At 37.2% G+C, this 24,793-nt stretch overlaps 1 protein-coding gene across 2 annotated transcripts in view; it reads right to left on the bottom strand.

The window, feature by feature from the left end:
- The window catches only part of hdac4 (histone deacetylase 4), a 204,453-nt gene that overhangs the window by 123,316 nt on the left and 56,344 nt on the right, over positions 1 to 24,793 (bottom strand). The window lies entirely within an intron of this gene.

The raw sequence follows: 24,793 nt of genomic DNA, 5'->3' as shown, positions 1-24,793 counted from the left end.
ACAGTAGCAGAGGGATCATAAAACCTGCACATCTCATATTAATCCACCATAACAAAGGAGAAAGTGTGCATAGGGGGAATCTCATAAAACCCTTTAAGAACAAACCAACAAAAAATATTTTCCATTGTGATATTTTCATTAAGACATGTATGCATATTCTTCTCAATCATTCATTACTGTAATGTAAAAAAAAAAAATCATATGGTACTATAAGCATTTATACATCAGTAGTTTTGTGTGATAGCTTGATAAATTGCTTAGATTAGTCTTATATAATGATATAATCTTATATATCTTATAATATCTTAATGTATATATATATATATATATATATATATATATATATATATGCATGTGTGTGTGTGCTTGTGTGTGTGTATACACTGTATATACATATTACTATGGTAAATGGCAATTAAGGTAAATTGAAAATGAAAGAAAATATTAATGGTACAAAAATAGTCTATTTTCTCAATACTCAATTTGCTGGACACTACTGTTCAAAAGTTATGGGTTGGTAAGATTTTTAGCAAAGAAATTAATTATTATATTCAGCAATGACATTAAAGTGATCAGAAGTGACAGTAAAAGTAATAGTAATAAATTAACAAAATATTTATGTTTCATATAAGTGATGTTATCACAGGAAAAGATTTCTAAAAGGACCCAAATAAATACCTTTTAAAATATATTAAAATAGAAAACTGTAATTTTACATTTGAATAATATTTTACAATATTCGTTTTTTTCTGAAATTTTTATAAAAGAAATGCACACTTGGTGAGCATACCAGACTCCGACCCCAAACATTTTAATGGTTGTGTTGTGTATCCTTATTTAAAATTCTTTTAAAATTAAAAAAATGTAAAAAAATGATTGAAATAGTAATTAAAAATATTATATATTTTTTGAACATGTGAAAAATAACTCCGACAGCCGGTTTGGTGGCATTCCATTAATCTCACGGTAATGAGCTTCAGATGCACTTCACACGAGTGAGCTTCCTGACACACTGACCCCAATGTGTCTCACACCTACTCGCCAAAGACAGACAGTGAATCACAGCCTGAGAGTCAGAGGAGGAGGAATGCGAAGACTTCACAGCGTTTCATTCATTCGGCATTCCAGTCACAGTCTGGCCAGCGGCGGCAGGGTCGTTTCCACGGATCAGCAGTCGTCAGTTCCTCTGAAAGTGAGACCGGAGGGCTTTACGCGTCAGTTTGCACAGAACACTGCAGAGAGGACAAACAAAAGCCTCGCAAAATCTGGAGGGGTTCAGATTTTGTTGTTGTCTATTCAATTTTTCTACCCCAACATCACTTCTGTAGACGCCCAATCTGTCCTCAAACCTGCCCGGAGCGGCAGAAAGACAGGAAAAACATTCCCACACAACTGACAATCAGATGATGACAAATCAACCCTGCTGTACGGAGGTCGACGGCAGTTCTGAACAGGAAAAGTGGATTCTTCAACAAAACACTCAGGAATACTTCGATCTGTTTGGTCTGGACTGAAGACGACAGAACACACATTTTCTCAGTGTTTTTCCAAAGCCGAGACAATGGTTTCCTACAGAACTGTGCTTTTTACAGCAGGCTCCAAACACCTTCATTTGTCCAACTTGCATACTAAAACTAAAGGAAAAAAAGTTATATTTTGTAAAATATTTTAGTATAGTTTATAATAATGAAGGTTTTAAAATTAAATTAATATAATATCATATAAAATATTATAATTAATATAATATAATATAATATAATGTAATATAATGTAATGTATATATATATATTTTTTTTTTCTTTCTTGTGGACATGTCTATTGCTGTGGTTTGATGACCAAAGACCAAAGCAAACCATGGTTGGTCAATTTGCATGTCATCCAGGCAGTTTCTTCCTATCTAAGTGGGTTTCTCTTTGTCCAAAATACGCTGCAAATGCCTATGATCAAAAGCCTGGATAGTCCAAAGACTGCCAAAACAGAGACGAGAGCCAATCCTCCAAACTCCCAGCCTCAACTACTATCAACCGATCTGCCTTCATACATCTCGACTTAATCATATCTCTGGATCTCATTGAATGACAGGACCCAAGTGACCTCATCCATTCATGTAATACACACAGCAGCTCAGATAAGAGCTACACTTATCCCTGTGAATTCAGATCAGAACAGAGTGTATCAATCATCCTGCTGATAAGAGCTGTTCCACAGGAACGTGCACGGAATGCTGCGTGGACACGGTATTCCCAGACTGAGGTGTTCAACAAAACTGAAAATAAAGCTGTATTCAATGATTATTTTGATTAATATGCTCATGAATTGCTTCTTCATTACTTATTTAATTAATCAGGTAAAAAAAAAAAAAAGCCTGTGTGCATAAAAAAAGTTGTACATAAAGAATGTATCCAAAAAAGATCTCCAAAACATGCAATATATAAAAATATAAATACGTACAACAAATATATTAAAAAAGTAAAAAAATATTGTAATAAAGTTAATTATTATTTTTATTTGCTTTCACAATTACTGAGTTATAATAAAAATAACCAGTATTAATAAATCGCCAATTTAAAAAAAGATCAAAGCATCTGGATGCATTGCATGTAATGTGAATTTAGAGGGACATTTTCACTCTCACATTTTCATTTTTATATTCAAACCCATGAAAATGTATAAATAAATTTACATTACATTTAAAAATAATAATTTTTAAAACATTCAAAAATTATTATTATGTTAAAATGAAGTAAAAATACACACATACATATACACACATATATATACACACACACACATATATATATATATATATATATATAGAGAGAGAGAGAGAGAGAGAGAAATAATGACTTTTTTGGAGTCAATTATTTTGATTAATTTCAATTTTAATGTTTCTTGTTGCAGCCCTATCTCGACCCTCGTGGCAAAGGATTATGGGATTTCAGCTGACAAGATGAAGACATCTTAGCAGATAAGATGTTACACAACCACTGAACTTGAACATGTCTCGATGCCTTCCTACCTCTGTTTACTGTGCGTGTTTGTTCTCTCCGATACAGGGTGTACGAGTTCAGGCTGGAGGAGCAGGAGGCAGATAAACAAGACAGCCCACAGCATTACCTCGCTCAGCCGTGATTATCCGCCTCTGTAACCCAGCACGCTCCGGCACTGAGCCCCGCTGAGTCCGGAGAGCAAGGAACCCGAGGAACCTGCGGCACATCGGCACACGTACGACGATGAGCCTCGAGCCGACGAGGATCTATTGAAGGCGCCTAGCGCACAGGCCTCAGGCTTTTAACAAACTTTTGTCTTTCCATGATGCTATTTTCAGCCATCCAGACAGAAGTCATGATTAATACATGCTGCTGCACAGCAAAAATAAAACATTCATGGAAGAGCCCTCCGACGGTGTCCCCTCTGAACAAGGAAGCTTTTTAGATTGTGGCAGCACACCTCCTGCTTTCTCCTCCTGAGAGGGATGTGGATGGGAGGAGGCAGAAAGAGGGGCATTAAAGAGAAGACAGAATAAACAAAGGATGGAAGCTGTTTGTGCTTCCGCCGCACGTTCCTGGGCTCGTCTCGCTGCATGCGCGCTCTATTTTTGGAAGCCTCCCTGGACCAGACAGGAGCAGAGCCTGTACCATCATGGCATTTTAATCAGACCCACAGTGCATCTCCAACTGCACCCTACAAAACAGCACTGCAGTTACTTAAACATGCATGCATCGAGCATCAAGCTCTGCGGTCAGGGGTCAAGGGTTCGAGTCAAGGGTTAGAGCAACTAGTTATAATGACTTGGCGCATTAATTGTACAAAAGTGTCAAAATCAAAAATGGTAAATATGCAATGTGTTAATATTTTCTTTCTTTCTTTGAGCTTTGGCTATCTGTAACACATGTAGTCATTTATGTGTTGTATATTTGTATTTGTATATTCTCACTAGTAAAGTATTTGTTTGTTTTACCTGCTTAGGGACTACAGACGTCAGTCGTCAATTATATAATGCAGTATGTATTGATGTGCATTGTTAAATACATATATATTAAATAAATTGATATAACATTTAACATAGTACAATAATAACAATTAATATTATTTAAAAAAAAAAGCAAAATTCAAACTACTTGTATCAATTACTTGTGTAAACATATATACACAATAAATGGCTGATATAAACATGTTATACAACACTAAAAACTAAAACCATTAAATGCATCACAACATTACAATGTACAGTATAAAAAAAGGTCATTCATTTAGTGATTTGCTAAATATTATATTTATCAGTTATTCAATTATTAGTGTTTTTAAAGATCAAAATAATTGAAGTTTTTTAGCTTTTAGTATGAATATGTTAGCCTTAAGGTTATAAATAAGCTGGTGTGTTACAAAACAATGACACATTTCGAATTTAGGCAATATAAGCATTCAAAACTTACAGTCTCTCACTTCTGCTAAAATTGATCACGGATTTTTATGACATCACCCCGGACTTCAGCTTCTCATCCCATCTTCTGTCCAATCAAATGCTTTCTAGAATCTAAAGTCCCGCCCCCATGCCATAAATACCACCTATCCAAAGCGTCCGTTGACACGTCACGGAGCAATATCGGTTGGAGATGTGTGTTCGGTTGCTCATTTTCTCGAGTTTTATTCCGCTTTCCAACTGTACGTTGGTTAAGAATGAAATGGATAGAATTTATGCACACCTCTACTATTGAATCCAAGGTATCATCAGCGCTCGGATTCGCTTCCATGGTGCTGTCAACTGTACGCTATTGGATATTTAAAAAGGGGGAGGAGCCATTCAATATGTCCCGCATTAGCTTCCCGTCTCAGAAATTACGGAAATTACGTAAACGCATCAACCAAAGCTGCGCATTTCAAGGCACTTCAGTGTGCCTTTAAGTCTACATTAGATGTGCATGCACAATTACATATCCCATATTGTCCAACATTATTTAATAACCCTTATGATATTGATATATTGTTATCAGGACAAAAGTAAGGAAAAGATCAACTGTACCCTGTAGACCAGAAGCAGAACACACTGACATAAACAGACAGACAGGCAGGCAGAGACGGCACAGGAGCCCCCTGCGTCTAAGACACATATGTCTCTGTCTCTGTGTCTCTGTCTGTATCATATCCTGATCCAGATTCACATATGCAGACACACACGCACAACAGATATGGTAGCAAACATTAATTCACTCTGGCACTATGGAGATAAAGTAACAGAATTCCCACATCTTTTTGACTCATGACTCGTGATAAAACGAGGATTTTTAAAGTCCCTCTGTAGTCAACAATTGTATCCCTTAAATATCATCTTTGATCACCAAAATTACATATTTAAACGTTTTTCCTTGAAAAAAAAAAAATGTCTTCATGCCCCCTGAGGTCGGCGGTATCGCCGGCGATACCAGCTCGCTTTTTTTTTAGCAGTGTAAAAGAAACTCATGAATACTCTGTTGACTTTGATTTCTCATTGGAGTTTCATACATCAATAGATTCTGTTAAATGTGTATTATTTTTGTGTATACTCACAATAAAAACAAAGTGTTGTGCTTTTTGCCAAATAAAGAAAAATAAAAACGAAGCGAGTTCTGCCTCCTCTCTTTCAGTGTAGTCCATTCTGAAACGCGTCCGAAAATGAACCATAACTCAGCGAATACTCAGTCAAACAGGCATACAGGCATACAGACATGAAGCTTGAATTCTCTCCTTTTAAATGAAGTATTTTTTATAAAAAAACAAATATTCACAGTTTATGTAATATGTATGCAAAGAGAGAGATGTCAGTCGTTCTCATCTCAGCTAATTACGTTATAATGTGCTCCGCCCACGGAGAGCGCGCGCTATTCAAACGCAAATCTGAGGCAATCCAAACAAACCTGTGAAACGCCCACATCAGCTGGATAACACACACCGCGAGTTCACTTTCAGACGTATGTACTTTACGATGCTGTGAGGAATAATACTATCTTGATAATAATCCTGCAAAAATGTACCTCAGAAGTTCTGGAAGTATCATTTCGAGGAGCAAACGGATCCCGTTGAGGAATAGGTCAGTTCTGTTTGCTTTGTTCTAATCGGAATGAATGAACGCACAGATGCGCGCTGTTGTGGAGCTACTACAGCTGGCAAAAATACTGTTTTAATATGAATCGCGAATACAAAGAATGATTACACTGGAAATACTGTTACAATTTTAAATGTTGTTGTAATTGTATAACCTTAAATATATATATATATATATATATATATATATATATATATATATATATATATATATATATATATAGGCCTATATAAGGATAGATGTAAACAAAATCTTAAAAGGTCATTATAAGCCTTCTCTTTAAATAATTTTATTATGCTTTATTAGTGACACATTTGGGAAGAGAATATATTCCAAATCTGACAGTATGAGAACAATTAACTGCACAATTACTAGAAATGTTTACCTTGGATATTGTACAATTTGCAAGCAAAATTTGTGGAAAAAACAACAAACCAGTTATATATTGTCCTTGCATTCTTGTGGCTCAGTCACACACCTGAATGAAAGGCTCATTACGTATGCAGCCTCATTATGCGGGCCCCATTGACTCTGCAGGTGTGAATCACGCCCACCCGCATATGGCCTTTCCAAACAAAAAGTGTTTTACAAGATTTAAATCAATGTATTGTGTTATGTGAATGATTAGGCAGGATGATTTTCACATAATTCTGAAGAAAAAACAGTAGGCAATGACATCCATTAGTCAAAAGTCTTATTTACATATATTTAGAATGTGTTTTATGGCCTTATTTCAGAAACTTTAGTTTTTTGTTTTTTAAAAAACCATGCATAAACATTATTCTCTCAAAAATACAAACATGTACATGCAAGTTGTTCACATATTATGGTAGCCCTGTTTGTGCTAAATAGAGTGAATTTACACCTTTGCCATTAATATGTTTATAAGCAACTGAAAAAAGCACAAATGTCAGGGCATGTCAGAACATCTCAAGGACCCCAAAAACCTCTCAGACCCCAGAGGGTTAAAGGGGTCATATAATGGTACATGCACTTTTACAAGTTGATTGTACTGAAATGTGTGTTGGCAGTGCCTGTACACAACCATCATATAATGCTAAAAATCCATCCAGAGGTCTTTTTTTAATCTCCTTATATGTTTTCCCCCGTCTCAAATCGAGCCGTCGCCGGTCGGACGCCCCTCCCATGATTGTTAATTGACAGCAGCGTTTCAACACAGACCCGCCCTGAGCGAGCTGTCATCATAGTCCGCGCGGACATTGTTGATACGCTGGAGCAGAATGGCATCTAAGCGATTGTGGTGTTTGTTCTTGGGTGTAATAACGAACACAGCAGTCATTTTGATGTTCCTAAATCCGAACCGCTGAAGACGCAGTGGCTGAGTTTTGTTTTTGAAGGGAATATTCCCCATGATCAACGTCAATGCTTTCATGTTTGCGTGAATCATTTCTCACCAGACTGCTTTACAAACGAGGGTCAGTATAAAGCTGGTTTTGCTAAGAAGCTGCTCCTGAAAAAAGGATCGGTACCAACTATTCGTGTTCCTGCTGCACCTCCAGAAGACGTGAGTGTAACGTTTTATTAATCTTTATATTAACCTTTGCAATTCGCTAGCACGCTTCACGATGAATGCGGCTAAGGTTTACACTCAGGGTACATTACGGCATGTTTTCTATGTACGACATTCTCAATATAATTCATAATCCCAAGTTTATAATGAACAACGCGTTATGGTTATTGTGTTATTACAAACTGTGTACGCACAGAACAGAGGGGCGGGGTGAGCAAAGCTCATTATCATTTAAAGACACATGCACTTAAATGGCGTGCTGAAAACAGAGCTGTTTTTGACCAGGTAAAATGAGTGTTTTCTTACAATACTAATGAGAATTTTTAATTAAAGTGTATTACAAACTTTTCATTTAGACCCTAAAGAATCATAATAACTTGTACAAAAATGGCATTATATGACCCCTTTAAAATAGCTTGAATCTCCACCCTTGCCTCGTTAAGTATACGCGGTTCTGTGAATATGCAAATGAGCCCCGCCTCCACATAATCACACCAGCTCAGTGATCCACTCGTTGATGATCACACGTTGACATGTATATTATAAAATTTATACATAATACATGTTTATGTCTCGCTGGGAGATGTATACACACAGACACACACACACACACACACACATACATATATATACACATATACATAAGTCACTGAGTTCAAAAACATCCAAAAAGTTTTTGTTCTCAATCAAAAATCACAGCTAGCATACTATCCATCAGAATGATTGAGAGTTTAGAAGGTGTTCAAGAAAAGTTGAGTGAAATGCTAAAGACTGATAGATGTAGTAGCTGTGTGTGTGTGTGTGTGTGTGTGTGTGTGTGTGTGTGCGTGTGTGCGTGTGTGTGTGTGATACTGAGATGGACAGACTGGCTGGCGGTGGCAGATGGCAGAAAGACGACACCAGAGCCTGATGGACTAGATGAGGAGAAGTCCGTCTGTCTGTGTGGCATGAGAGCCACCATTACATGATCACACACACACACTATTTGTCCCTCTCTGCTAGTACAGTAGCACATGCCACATCACACAGAGGTACATTAGAGTCAACATGAAACGCCATTCACAGCCCATTTTACTTCTGTAATCTGTAGGGCTGCCCCCAATAGTCGACTAAACGTTAGTCAACGAGAAGAGGTTTAGTCAACTACATTCATAGTCCGTTATTTGCAGAAGAAAACTCCACAATAATAAGCAAATTCATGTAGTTCAAAAATAGTTAACACGACTGGTCCATGCAAGAATATGTCGGGCAGAAAATCCAAAGTGTGGGAAGATTTCGAGAGGGTAAAGAATGACCACAAAAAAGTGAAGTGCGACCTCAAACATGACTTATTTAAAAGATGCAAGTAGCCTAACATTAGACACTTTAAATGTGTCCTAAGCTATTAGGTGCATTTTCAAGTGTGTGTGCGGAGTGTGCAGGTAAATTAGTACCGCGTTTACTGCACGACATGCCATCGGAGAGCATCTTCTCAAAGGCCGGCTTCATTGTGAGCAAGACATGGAGCTCACTTCTCCCCAACAACCTCGACAAACTCGGGTTCCTTTCTCATAGTGTACAACTATGAGAATACATAGCAACAGTGAGTCAGGTATAAATGAATTGTCTATATTGTTATAGTGTTTCAGTTTCATGTCTAAACATTATGTTCTGCATATTGAACATGTCAAAACCATCAGGTGAAAATTCTAAAGAATTTCTTTGGCTTTTGATGAAAAATGATGAAGACAAACATTGTTCTTCTTTGGAAAATGCACCAATGACTAAGAAAGACAAGAATTGTGTTTTAGGAAAGTAAAAAGGGTCAGTTCTGACTTCTCCTGATACAAGGGTCCACAAGCAGGGTTTATGGGCATTTTTACAAGATTTCTTTCAGACCAGCACAAAAAAAAAAAAAAAGAGTTTATTGAAGCTCAAACCTGAAACCATTTGAGTGCTGGACGGTTACACTGAATCTTATCTCCATAACGCTCCTGTTCATGGGACATCCCCCTCAATCAGTTTTCAACCACTATTACCACTGCCTCGAAACATCAGAAGAAGAGAGCGGTGGGTGGGTGTGTGTGATTCCAGTGAAGTTTTGAAAAGCTCTTCTAGGAAATGATTTCCCAGGAAAAAGAGCTTGCAAGTTAAATAGAAGCATTTTAATCCGGAAACCATGACGCACCATTTCATTAGATATCTATCATAATCTTCACAACAGGTTTCTTCAAGCATCTTTGGAGACGTTCCCGCAGTTCTTCTGGATTTAGTTTGTCTCAGGTTTTTCTGTTTCTTCATGTAATCACAGACGGACTCGATGATGGTGAGATCAGATCATCCTGGCTGTTGTCAGATTTCTTGTGCATACAGAAATCTCACTGGATTATTACAATTAATGGCAAAAAGAATGTTTGGAAATGTAAACTGATATTTCCTACTGACACACTACAGCAAAAGATACAAATAACTGACTTAAAAACTTTTTTGGGGGGGGGGGTATTAACAAGCCTAAGACTTTTGCACAGTACTGTATATGTATGTGTATGTGTGTGTGTGTGTGTGTATATATATATATATATATATATATATATATATATATATATATATATATATATATAAAAAAAAACATTAGCCTTTACATGTATATATATATTGTGTTTCTTGAGTATAGAAAACGCTACTTATTCAAAGAACCAGTTCTCTATTTACCTTTGCTTTGCAAATAAGCAGACAGTCCAAACTGCGTGCAGCACCTCATTCACAATAGAGGTGGAGTCATGAGGTTGTATCGACAGCTTGAGGATCCAAAGGAGATACAAGGTATATAGTCACAAGCTATTTATACTTTTCATTGGTTAAATATTTGCAAAACCCACAGACAGATACAATGAAAGTGAGTATAATACTGTTCTCAAAGTGCAAAGCCCTTCTATTGATGGGACTGTAGCCACTGTACCATAGCAAAGCTCATCGCCATATGTTTACAGTGCAGAAGAAGCTTTGAAGACAGATGCCTTATCAGCTCCAAAAATATGCATCTTCAGTCTCCAAGCAGATAAAGTTCTGCTGTCCCACCCTGCACCAGATCTTTCTCATCGGCTGCCATCGGAACCAGCAGACTGAGGCTCGATTCCTACATAGTGGGTATACTCCAATAAGCTTAAAAAACACTGGTTGAAATAGCTCATTATATTAAGAATAAGCGATTTATTTTTATTTCTTTCGATTATGAATGTTTATAATCAACATTTGTCTCGCTTTGTCCGCCATCTTTGGCTGCCTTCAAAAGACAAAGCCATTTACACAAACAAACACACAGGGGCTAATTACATCCTCATCTACAAATGACTCCAGCTTAGACTGTTATTAATAAAACTCATTGTTGACATGAAGCAGGGCTTCCTGAGGGCTTAACACATCCGGACTGCCGCACAGAGATCCAACGACAGGAATATTTAGGGAATTAAGGCCTGATTCGGGAACAACCAGAGGCACAGAGCTAAAAATAGAGCCTGCAGGCTGCTGGTGACACGCTCTTTGAGGTCACCTCGTCCTGCCTCTCCAGGGCAGTTTGTATTTGTGTGAAGGGTATTCGTGTACAAGTGTATAACATGAGATCAGTGAAGCCAAAAGAGAAAGTACTCTGTATTAACTCTGCATTTGTGAGAGTACTCTATGCGTAATGCTCTGTTACATAAGCATCACTCAATCCCTTTACATATAGCATATACAGGGCAGCATACTGGATGTCAAATGTTGTTATATTCCCCACTCCCATGCATGCTCAACCCAGAATGTCTGGACTAATCACAGGATACGCCTTCCTGTAATGGGGTGATCAAATGTCCAATCTAATCATGTGCTTTAAAAAACTGCTCCACTCCGAAACCTTTCTGTCTGCCTCCAATATAGGCAAGCTGTCTTCAAAGGCATCAATTTATGTTTTTATTGAATATTGCTGTATTTATTATAAATGAGTTATCCATGCACATAAATTTTTTTTTTAAATCATGGGCCGAGCTTAGTCTCAGCCTCAGATGTCACACCCATGGACCATTGGCTGAACATCTGATGCGTTAGGCACACCAAATTGGAAACGGTGATTGACAAATCGAAGTCGTCGTCTGATTGGTTGCATTCTACAGGATTTCCGCGAGACGTGTGTGTCGCGTTCTTTAACGGTCCACCTGGAAACAAAGCCGTAGTGACGCCAAACCCCCTCATGGAAAAAGAAAGCCGTCGTGTTTACGGCAGTGACAATGAGCGCCTACCAGGGTCAACTAAACGCTTGATTTTCAAAAGTATGTGTAGTTTGCAGTAAACTTGCACAACGTTCTTGAATTAATAATTAATTAGATGCGCCGGTCTGTTATTGTGGGGATATCGACTTTACATTTTTAAACGTGACGAGGAACCAAACAAACTGTGATTGGTTGCTTTACATGTGGATCAGATGCCCTGTTGGACGGTCCTTGGCCAATGAAAGCTGCTATGGAGTCCAGAACTCCCGCCGTCAGTCTGAAGGTCTGGCTACGCGAGACTAGGCCGAGCTGGTCTAGCTATTGGAAGTGTGCCTTACAATGCTGTCTAGTAGGCAGCTTGCTAGGTTTTGGAACAGAGCTAAAATGGGATCAGAGCACAAAATGAAAAGCAAGATTTTCTAAGGAAAGGTCTCTGATTTTGTCACTTTATACATTTGTCTTTCACTGATGTTAGACATACCAAATATGCTCCTTATGTACCTTGCTAGCTGGCAACCAGTGTTATTTTAGTATCATTGAGACACTATTACAGTTTTTATAGTTACATTTTTTTAATTAGTTTTAAGGGGCCATGCCCTGAAGGGACTGTAGCCCCTATTGGAATTTGTCAGTTTACTTTATTATTATTCCTCCCCAATGGGAGTCTAAGGCAGCCCTATAAACAGAACATAGGAAAATTAATGCTAATTAATTAGTAATCTGACCAACTTTGAGGTCTCTTGGAAAATTCACTTTTCAAATGGTTATAACTTTTGAACCCTTTGTTCTAGAAAAAATAAACTTAGTACACCTGATTCCTCTCATCATGCAGATCACATATTAGGATAAGTATCAGCAATGACCCTCCGACTTCTACATAACATGAAAACTATATAACAATTCAAAACTTTAAAAGTCACAAATATAAGTCGTTATATTTCTTATAATGGTTTAGCCATTTTTTGAACTCATAGCTCCCTTAGAAGGGCTTGGCCCCGTCATTGCTGCTCGCAGCTATATTTATTTTTGTATTTTTTATTTTCATTTTAGTTAAAATTTTTGCAATTACGTTGTATCTTTGACCTTTTTATTACTGTTTTTTTATGTCTCTATAGCTTTTAATCTTTATTTCAGTTTCGTTGTAGTTATTTTAGTACGTCAAGTTACACAAAATCACAAATGTAGCTTTGGCAACTACCTGGCAACTACCTGGCAACTATATATTTCAACTATATTCCTGGCAACTATATACTATTTCTTTTATTTATAGTAACACTTTTTTTCTTGTCATTTAAGTTATACTTAACCATAATAACCCTGCTGGAAATTTCCCCCAGCATGAGCAGTAAATGCTACATTACATTACAGTATGACACATAGTGCTTCCATTACAAATGTCATACGAGAACCACCTAAAAGTCTCTAAGACACACTGGACACCATTTAAGCCAGCGTCTGGTGCAGTCCATTTATGATCAGAAACAGATGCTAATGTCAGGTATTAACAGGATTTAAGAACAAAGTCCCGCATGATTGACCATCCATTCAATGGGAAACACCTTGCAGATCCTAAGGGAGGTGGGCAGACTGTGGCACAGTGCAGGGCTCATGTGCCAAGATCCCGTTCGCTGGCAGGAGACGAGTGTTTGGCAGGAAGTAAGGAAGATGGTGTGTGTTGAGGGGGGCGGCACCTGCCCATCACCTGGTGAGACTGACCAAGCGCACACCCGGTGTACGAGCACAGAGCCACGGCTCACACATTCACGCACACACACCTGCAGCCTTCAACTCTATTTTCAGTCTAACACAATTCACAGTGGACAAAAACCAAGACTGCTTCATCACACTATCCTCCTGAGAAGGAGCATCAGCCATATGCTGTTATACATCATGTGAGAGGAGAAGATGAATGAAAGCAAACAAAAGCACAGCAATAAACAATATAGGGATGTGCAATTAATCGAAATTAAGTTTCGATTTTGGCCACCATCGATTATTAAATTGCGAGATAAAATTATTATTGTGCCCTTTCCGTAAAATGAACGTGGAAAGCAGTAAAATCACGTAACATGACTTTTGCAAAAAGGGACATGACTTTTGTAGCTTTAATAAGAATTAAAAGCAAATTGAATTCTTACAGTGAAGACTATTCTGTGTTTTATTTTACATTTGATGAATCAATTTCTGTTGTAGGCTGTTAGCTGTATACTTATAGACTTGCATAAAAATGAAGCACTGTTTGTTTCAATTGTATATTTTTTCTATTGTATTTTCCTATTGTTTATACTTTGCTTTTTGGTTTTCATTGTAATACTGACTGTTTACTTATTTTCCAATATTTTTTGGAGTTTTTATTTTATTTTATTTTTTTACATTAATTAGCCTAGTATTCTACTGTGCTATCGAAAAAACTATCGAGAATTTAGAAATTTCACTGGTATCTAAAATTTTGATGTCACAGAAAACTCATTTCTAGAAAATACATACTTGATATATAATCGCTAAATAAATTACTCGTATAAGTCCACTCTGCCCACTCTTAATCATTTTAAATAATCGTGATTACAATATTAACAAAAACATTTGTGAATTAGATTTTTGCCATAATTGTGCAGCCCTAAAACAATATTATGCTTATTGTGGATTTTTACTAATATTGAGCATGGTAAGTGAACTGAAAACTTCTATTTACACATTCAACAGTTTCCGGTATAAATGGCCTTAGATGACTCAGGCCATGGTTTTCTGCCAAATCGTAGACCGATACAGGCTGATTAACTGCCCAAATATCACCCCATAATCTAGAAGACATGGCCAAAATGTTAAATGTTTATTTCCTCACTTTGTCAGTTCCAAATTCTACTGACAACTTTGTCAATAGAAAGCAAATCTGACAAAATTATTTGGCAAAAAAATAAACTACAGCTACAGGTTTTATTTTACTAAGCAAAAAAATGCATTTGAAAACAAAACGTTCAAGGAAAAAGCATACATTGACTACAAAATAGTCAGTTATTAATATTTTGTAGGTTCCCTCTTGTTTTTGCACGCGTTCATAATTTCTTTGAATGAGAGCCCAGCCAAAAATTATGTCTGCACAATTTGGCATTTCATTGCGTTTCTACAAATAAAGCAAATGACTCGGATAACAACTACGCAATATGCTTACAAAATCGTTAACACATTTTTAATTGTATTTGAATAAAGGATGAAGATAAAAAAAAAATCAATGATATCAATTTTAGCCAATACTGAATATATATGTCACTCAGAAGAGCTTATCGGAAGAGAGCTCAGCTTTACACTCCTCCATTTTCCGTCATACAGCACTGAAATCCCTCTCCTGCGGCTCTGATGAAGGCTGGGAAAAAGATCCAGGCCACTTTAAGCAGCAGGCAGCCCTTCTGCAAATATCACAGCAGAATGGATAGATTTGAAACCCAAGCTGGGTTGAAAAAAAAAAGCTGGAAGAAAAGGGTTAGGGGGTCTTTATGGACCCCGAGAGGGGACCTGCCAAACGCAGAATGATAAAATGTGCCATCCGAGGCAGAAGCTCTTTCGCCGTCACTGTACGGAAGGCTTGTTACTCAGGGATCACTCAAAACCTTATGGTCATTTCAGCTGGTTAGCAAATGCATCATATGAGCAACAGGGCCAGCGTCCCAGAGGCCCAAATGTCTGCACGCACACACAGCCGGGGTGTTGAGACTGCAGTTGAGAGGTGACAGACGTGATATATGAGAAGAGGCTGTTGAGCGGGAATATGAGGAACGATATGTTAATGGAGATCTCTAATAGCAGCTACTAGAAGATCTACAGTGGAAGTTATTAGATCTCTCTTCAATCGTTCTTTCAGAACAGTGAAAACTGTTGCTGAAACCGCTGCTGTTTTTGACTTGTGCACTCAGTCATCATTACTAAAAAAAATGTACACATAATTAAATGAATAGTACCGAATAATAGTCACTTTATCGTGTTAACCCCTTTGTTTTCGAACACTTTAACTTGAACTAATTTCACTTGGAAAGAATCAATCATGGCTGACTGAAAATGAGCACTTCTATCTACAAAGGCACTGGTAACAGAAAACGTATTATCACTAAAACTATTAGGCCGTGTGTCCACCAAGCTTTTTTAACCAGCTGAAAACGGTAGGCACTCTTCTGAAAACGCCTAGCTGGAGACGCTTGAGTTATTAGTTGAGATGATTTGGTTGCTACGATAAGCAATATCTGCGTAAGTGTTAATAGTATCGGATTTCGCAGACATTTTGTATCTAAATATATAAAAAATTCGAAACAATGTAATGTAATGTAATGTTCCGTTGTTGTGCTTGTCTGTTGCCGTTGTACAAGCAGGATGGGATGGTTGGTCGTTGTGTTATTTGTCCCGTTGTGTTATTTGTGTTATGTGGGTAAAAAATGACAGTGATGAGAAAATGTCAAGCGCTCAGCGTGAAATAGACGTTCAGTGCCCCGTCACGCTGCTGGCCTTTTTAAATACGCAACGCTCACATTGAAAACAATTTTAAAAAATACACTGGCATTAAGAAAAAAATGCTTTGGTGGACACAAGGCCTTAAAAACATTTGTATTAAATAAAATAAAATAAAAAATAATACTAAAATAACACTGTTCTGAAAATCCATGCAGCTGGTATCATTAAGTAAATCTTTAAGAAAGACAAGCAAGCAATTCGGTTTCTAGCAACAAGTAATATGTGTGTGTGCACCATGAATTCAAACCTGCTCACGACAAAGACTACTCAGAACATGCTGTAAAGTACACAGTTATTAGGGGTGGGATTTTGGAATTATAAAAGATTTGTCGATAGAGATATAGAAAATAAGGAAACAGGAAAAATGCCAAAAACCAACACAACCGTCAAAATCCCCTGCCACTTGTCGTGTTTGCGGCTGACACAAAAAACTGGCAAAACAAGATTTGCATTGAAAAGGTTCTCTCAATAAGCATAAATACAAAAAAAATATAGACTGAGAATTATAGAATTATCCATAAAAAAAGATTTGAATAATTCCCATGACTTTTCCAGGTCTGGAAAGCACAGTAAAAAAAAAAAAAAAACCTTTTCCAGGTTTTCTTTGAGCTGTTCATGTGAAAAAAATAAAGAAAAAAGTGTGATGTGATGTTTTGTTTGTTTGCAGGTTATATAGTTCCATAGTAAATGATGTCATTATTCGGCTCTCAGGTCAGCGGAAACCCTTTTGAAGCAGGTTTGCAGATCCTCAGGCTGACCATTTTGGTGGAATAGGGGTAACTGAAAGAGAGCAGGGGAAATGCCAACAGCAATTTCACATGCCATTATTCTTGTCACCACCAGAAAGTGTGCAGTTTGACATTTCATGCGCCCACAATCTTGAACACTGTGTTAAAAAAAGTATTAAAAACAACCTGTGAGTGCTGCAAACACAATAGAAGTTTGATAGAAGCCCCAATCCGATGTGCTGGCAGGAGCTGATAGGATCAGCGGGAGCCCGGGGCCTCCCTAAAGCATTTACATGATTTACTCTGAGTGGCTGTGAACCTGCAGGAAACAGGGCTGTTGGAATGAGAAGCGAGGCGAAGGGATCTGCACCACTAGAGGGCTTCCTCCAGGCTTCACCGATGTTGGGAATATGGGGAAGTGTATTTTAACACACACTCACGATTCACTTTTACGGCCTGCAGACTCTCATCTCTGCAGGGGACACCTGTGATGAGAGCAAACACACCATCATCTAACCAAATAATCTGATTTAGTGACTCCCTCTTGTATTTCACAGATGTGTGATTTAGTGCTGGTAACTAAAGGCAAACGACGACGATGTATAAAAGAATTTAAGAAAGGCTTTAATGAACAAAAATAAATACACCGTTCCTCCAGCATTCATTAAGATTCATTTACACGTCTCTCTAATCTACAAGTGTCTCATGAGGAAGGTCGGTAGCAAATATGTGCTAATCTTCAGAGGTTAAACACACCAAAATTAAATTTGAACGCAACACTATGGTTAAAATTGCACTTCACAACTACAAAGGTCAGGTTTTATAACAATATAATAAGGATATTAGGCATATAACAGAGCAGGTGACCCGATATCCATTCCATTCAAAGTATATTGTAAACAAAAAATATTGCAAAGTGTATTATAAAAAAGCAGTAGCAGAAATATTTAAAAATTATTATAAAATATGACATATATAATATAAATATTTAATAATATCATTTATATTTAAAATATATCAATGTTAATTAATAGTGATAGGAACAAGCTTGGTATAAATTATGATAAGCAATTCAGCTTGGCTAGAGTTGGGAAGGTTGGCACGTGGAATATAAAATAAGAATAATTCATGATTCATAGCCGATCTGAACATTTGGAAAAAAAATGAGGGGGAAAACCCTTCTTAGTAGAGGGATTTGCACTGTTAAAACCATCATAAATGGTTGTTAGAATTGTTAATTTATCATGCTGTACATCATAAATTAATAATGAAATAATCTGGCATTAAAAAAAAGAACAAAGTAAATATTTATTTTAAAGCTGTAGTCATTTTAAATTGTACCAACCAACTCCACAAATGCACCACACAATTGTATTCGGCAAATTTAGAAAATACTTTAATAAATAAACAAACAAATAAACAAAATGCTTGCATATGCACTTAGTTCTGTTATCATAATGTTTATTCCACCACAGATATTCAACAAAGTATGAAAACTGCGCCCATCAACCTCTGTTTCCCCTACAGAGGGCACGTCCTGAATATCGAAAGCTGGCACAAGGATATAAACATTACGTCAGCCTCCGAAACGGTTTAAAGCACTGCTGATAAGATATTCCCACTGTCAGTCTTCACAAGTGGGCTAACCAGCAGCGGACGTCCCAAAGGGACTGGAGTGTTTTCCTTGAGGCGCCCCTAGAGGAAGTGATGACATAGCCTCCACTGCATTACAAGACTGTTAATAGAACATGTTAATGCAAGAGTGCTATCGTGGGGTGGGTTTAAGTCCCACACACCTCTAGAGAGGATAACAAAACAGATAAACAAGCAGTTTACCTTCATGACTGCATAGAGATTTTTTATTTTATATATTTTATTGGTAACACTTTAGTTTAGGGTCCAATTCTCATTATTTACTAGTTGCTTATTAACATGCAATTTACTATTACTGGCTGTTTATTAGTACTTATAAAGCACACATTAGTGCCTTATTCTGCATGACCATATTATACATCCCTAATCCTACCCGATATCTAAACGTGACAACTACCTTACTAACTATTAATAAGCAGTGATTAGGAGTATATTGATGCAAAAGTCATAGTTAAGGGATAGTTCACCCAAAAATGAAAATTCTGTCATTAATTACTCACCCTCATGTCGTTCCAAACCTTTAAGACTTTCGTTCATCTTCGGAACACAAATGAAGATATTTTTGATGGAATCTGAGAGCTTTCTGCGCCTCCATTGACAGCTACGCAACTACCACTTTGATGCTTCAAAAAGTTGAAGATCGTAAGATCGTAAAACTAATCCATATGAATTGATGAGTGTTTAGAACAAATTTTCTGAAGAGACTCAATCGCTTTATATGATGAACAGATTGAATTTAGGCATTTATTCACATATAAACATTGATCAGCGAACATAAATAGAAGCTCAATCGAACATGCTTGGTGCGCGGAAACAAACCTCACTGGTTCTTGCGGAAGCTCAAACGTGCCGCGTAACACGAGAATGAACCTCATTGGTTCTTGCACGTCAAGTGAACATGTTTGAGCTTCTGTTTGAGGTGATGAATGCTTAAATGTGAATAAAAGCCTAAAATCAATCTGTTCATCATAAAAAGCGATTGATTCTCTTCAGAAAATTTGACCTAAACACTCATCAATTCATATTGATTAGTTTTACGATCTCTTTATGAACTTTTTGAAGCGTCAAAGTTGTAGTTGTGTAGCTGTCAATGGAGGGGCAGAAAGCTCTCAGATTTCATCAAAAATATCTTCATTTGTGTTCCGAAGATGAACGAAAGTCTTAAAGGTTTGGAACGACATGAGGGTGAGTAATTAATGACCGAATTTTCATTTTTGGGTGAACCATCTCTAATAATTAGTTAATAGTGAGAAATGGACCCTAAACCCTTTATTTTATATTCTTTACTTAGTTATTTTATTTTATCCCGTTTGATCATCAAGTGCGCAAAACCCACCCCACAAACGTTCTGTAGCACAAACTGTGCAGGAAGAGTCACGCCAAAATTTAATACCTGTGGTTAGAGGTTTGTCAAGATCACTAACCCCAAGTATGAGCAATAGTATTAGCGATGCTTGCAAAGCACCACTAATAAGCATTTTCAGCATTCTTCCTATCACTAACAAACACCCTTAGCCAGCCAGGAAAACGAGATCAAACAAACAACGAGAGCCTTTAATAATTATGTGTTAATCAAAGACGGCCCTCTAATGAGTACTTCTTCTGGTAGGTAGAATGTCTCATGTGGGGTCGGGAAGTGATATCAAGTGTAAGTCACTCAAATAATCTTCTGTAAAAAGCCTTTAGCTTCTCAAAGCAAGGTCAAATCAAAGGAGGAAGAAGTATTACATCATGTACCAGGATCATGGACAAACCGGTAGACACAGAGAGAGACGATGCTTTAGAAAATGAAGGATGAAAGAGTTCGTACAGCTTTTCAAGCAGTTTTCCCAAGACTTTCAGGGTGCCTAAATCAAGGCCATTGTAACCCATCAACGTCTTTTTATATTAAGTAGTATGTCGGTCACATTGTTAAACTGAATTGAATCGTATACATTTTTCTGAGCTGCGACTACCTGGATTGTGTAAAGAAAATGCAGTAATATGTGCATTTAAGCAAGACTAGTAGAGACTGTTGCATTCACAATAAAAGTAGCACATATATAATGATTAGATCATTAATTTCATATGCGAAGTAATCAAGCATTTTACAGGAACATATTCAAAGTTCAAAAGCATAACTAACCTAGAAAGCAAATCCCAAAAACGCTCTGACACATGACCAAAAGTTAAGAAAACGTTAACATTCACTGCAACGCACTCTGACAAACAAATTTTCCATGCAAAGGATCTATTTTAGAAATATACTGCAGGGATGATGTATTTTTGTAGGCCAACCCAGAAGATCGCATCACCCTGGTTCCCTCGATAAAAACCCAACAGGGTTTTCCATTGGCTTTTGGATTATTGCATAAAATAAGCTCTGTGACCAACAAAAGTTTATGATTCTTGCACACTTTGTTCATCATAATCTTCACAGATGAACAACTTTTATGAATTTTGAAGCAGTCAAAAGCTAGGCTATAAACAAACTACACCACAGTCACATCACCACCACCATTAAGTTTCAAACAACTCTTTCAGTCTTAACATTTTCCCTGAAAGATTGAGTTAGAATAGTTTGCAGGAGCGTGATTATTAACACAACAAAGCTGTGAAAGCAGACTAGTGAGTAAATGAGTTTACCTGTTCAAGCACGGTCAACCATCAAGCTTTAATAAAAATCCCAAAAGGGCATTACAGATGTATTTTATGTTGTAGAATAAAACGTAAAAATATCTTGAGCTTGTGTTCCCCACAGACCTTATTCCAGGCATTTAACCAAAAACCCATTCAAAAAACACACTGACTTCAGGACGATGGAACTGGAAGCGCTAAAATGCTAATTCAATACTCTATTTGCTGTATTCCTGCTTGATTTCAAACTGACCCATCTCATCATACACCGTCTAAACGCATCTTACCCATTCCAATCCATTAAACACTCCGCCAGAGCTTTCTCAAAGACCAAAGAAAAGCCTAAAACAGGATGGCGGTGCTGAAGTCTGACCCTTTCAACCATGGATTGGACGTTCTCATCCAAGCACATTGAGACGGGCTCATGCTGATCCTGTCCAAAGGCAGTCTACATCTTTCACTCCAGCAGTGAAATTGTGGGTTTGTCCCAGGAGGAAGATGAAACAGTCAAGAAAGCAGCTGAGAAGACAAGCGAAACATAATCAAGGCGGTACACATGCTTTTTGAAATCTCCTTTCACAAAAAGATAAAAGGACAGATTCCACGTACACATCATAAAGCAAATTCTGTACTCGTTAAAAACCATTCATCGCTGTTTTTGCCCCAGGCCCTGACTACAACTCTGGATGTGTTCTGCATGCAGATCTCACAGTTAAACAAGTCAACGAACAGACATGAAACCGGGGCTATGCAATATGACCAAAATCCTATAATCACACCAGGATTCAGTTACCCAGCATCATGGCCACGACATACAGCCAAATATTCACTGAAAAATGTGTCTATTAATAGAATATATTTATTATATCTTTCTTCTGTGCATCACTAAAAGCATCCTAGACCTAAATAGATCATAAATCATTGTCTCTATACGTTATACTTGAGCATAAGCATGCTATGCTTTTGAGTTTTTCCTCATGCATACAGTTAATGCAGACTGGAGCTTTTAAGCTCAAGATAAGTTTTTGAAAGAAGTAACAATGTCCAATTCCTGAACAAATCAAGTCTTCATAAATGAATCAATATATCCAGTTCACAAAAACAGTGAATGATTTGTGAACAAATTGGCCTGATTTGGATCAATTCACCAACTTAATGGACCCTTTTCACAGACTGTGATGATTAAGTTTTTTATATTTTCATTTGTACATTCACTAGAACACTATACTTGTTTATACATGTTTTCATACCACGGCACTGAATTAAAGTAAAATAGTTTAACACTGTTGCATGAGTGTTTCCTATACAATGGATGAAATATAGCAAATGTGACATTTTTCTCTATTCTGACCACTGTAATATTTTTTGTCCCTCTCTTTTGGAAAGTCACAAAAATGCTTATCATGGATTTTTTTGCTATTGTACAAAAGGGAATGCAAAAATGATATGTAGTTATCGTTCACAACTATAGAAGCTTACACAACTGATTACTTCCACCGGGGTTGCTGCACATTTAAAGTCAAATTTATGGCTTTTTAAGACCCTTTAAAGACCTGAAGAAATAAAAATGAATACTGTACATTAGGGCTGTGCACTTTTTAAGACTTAAAGGATCTGCGGGAACCCTTCTTCCAATTCTGAGAACACCGGAAATGTGAAAAGGGTCCATGATCCAATTACAGTGGTTAGCAGCTCACTTGAGGTGGAGAAAATGAATGAACTTATCAACATCACATGGTGTATATATACGGTGTACACCGTGATACTGGCACTTCTCAGGCTGTTTATAAAACATCACAGGTTGGAGCACATGGCTGCTATGTGCATGTGTGTGGAGTGTGAATGAGAACATCATGATTTCAGTAGGACGGTCCACCTCTGTGTGTGACAAACAGGATGGATGAGTCAGATGCTTCAATCGCTCACTCCTTCCTGTCCTTTCGAACATGCTGTTAAACTCTGAGAGACACCAGAGAGACACACACGTGTACGCACACAGGTGTTAGCAGGGTCCAAAATTAACTTCAAAATGAAATGACAAAATGTACCGACTTATATATTTCTTACCTGCCATGAAACTAGTTTGCAGGGAAAACATTATACAAAGATATTGCTATTTCGTTTTCATATTTTTTGTATATATTGTTTAAAAATATAATACACAACACTACCATTCATAAGTTTGGGGTTGGTAAGATTTTTTAAATGTTTTCGAAAGTCTCTTCTGCTCACCAAGGCTGTATTTGTTTGAACAAAAATACAGTAAAAAAAAAAAAAAAGTAATATTGTGAAATATGATTACAATTTAAAATAACTGTTTTATTTTTAAATACACATCAGTTATTCCTGTGATGCAAAGCTGAATTTTTAGCATCATTACTCCAGTCTTCAGACACATGATCCAAATCATTCTAATATGCTGATTTGTTGCTTAAAAACATGTTTTATTATTATCAATGTTGAACAGTTGTGCTGCGTAACATTTTTTCCCGAAGTATTGTTTTATAAATAGAAAGTTTAAAAGAAAAGCACTGATCAATTTAATGTGCTGAATAAAAAAATAAAAAAACTCCAAAAAATAGTGAATATATTTAAAAATATGTAAATCAGAAAATAATAATAATTTATTCTGTGCATATGCCATTATTTTCACAACAATTAAGCACATTTCCTGCCTAACTGTCAATAATACTGTAATGAAAATGTCTATTATACAAAAAATAAATAAATAAATAAATGAATAGATTATCTAAAAACGATATAGTATCTTTATACATCATGGTAGTATTTGTTCTACTTATTTTAACATGCGCTGATTTCCATTCAAGCACCAGATTGTTTCCAAGTATCAAGGCACGGTGAGCCTCTCCAATGGGAGTCTCTGGTAGTCCATTTCTGAAAATATTTCCTTGACATTCACCCATACATCAGCGGCCTGTACCTCTTTATCTGTCCTCAGGGCTGATAGCCCTCTGCTAGTGGGGCTTTCTCATCTGAAGTCCTCTCACAGGACCCCAATCCACCATCTGCCCTCCAATCAAAGCTCTGATTAAAAGAACCAGCACTCCCAGTTGCGGGGAAAGATCCAGCTATGTCATCCAGACAATTAACGCCACTAAATATCGCGGATTTCGCTACAGAACGGAGCCACGTTGCATCACAGAGGGCATGTAAAGCTCTGCATGAAGCCTCAGGGATGTGCCATGAGATAATGGCATGAGCCTGGGTGAATAACCCTGACAGTCGCCCTGATGAGAGCCAACAATCCCGTACTAATTGCTAAATGTCTAAAGAGCCTGTATACGGTAGATGTAATGGCAGGATGAGAGCAATTACAGAATAACAGAGTGCCCGGAAATAAAACACAGCTAAGTAAGTCTGTGTGACTTTTTCATGACTTTTCCAGTTAGTTGTGATGTCTGGAAATGGATTTTCTGAAATCATTTTACAGAGAATGCACTCA

This window comes from Rutilus rutilus (genome assembly GCF_951802725.1).
Source record: "Rutilus rutilus genome assembly, chromosome: 10".
Taxonomy (NCBI): Eukaryota; Metazoa; Chordata; class Actinopteri; order Cypriniformes; family Leuciscidae; genus Rutilus; species Rutilus rutilus.
Note: the sequence above shows the minus strand (reverse complement) of the source record. Positions and strands in the feature narration are given on the sequence as shown.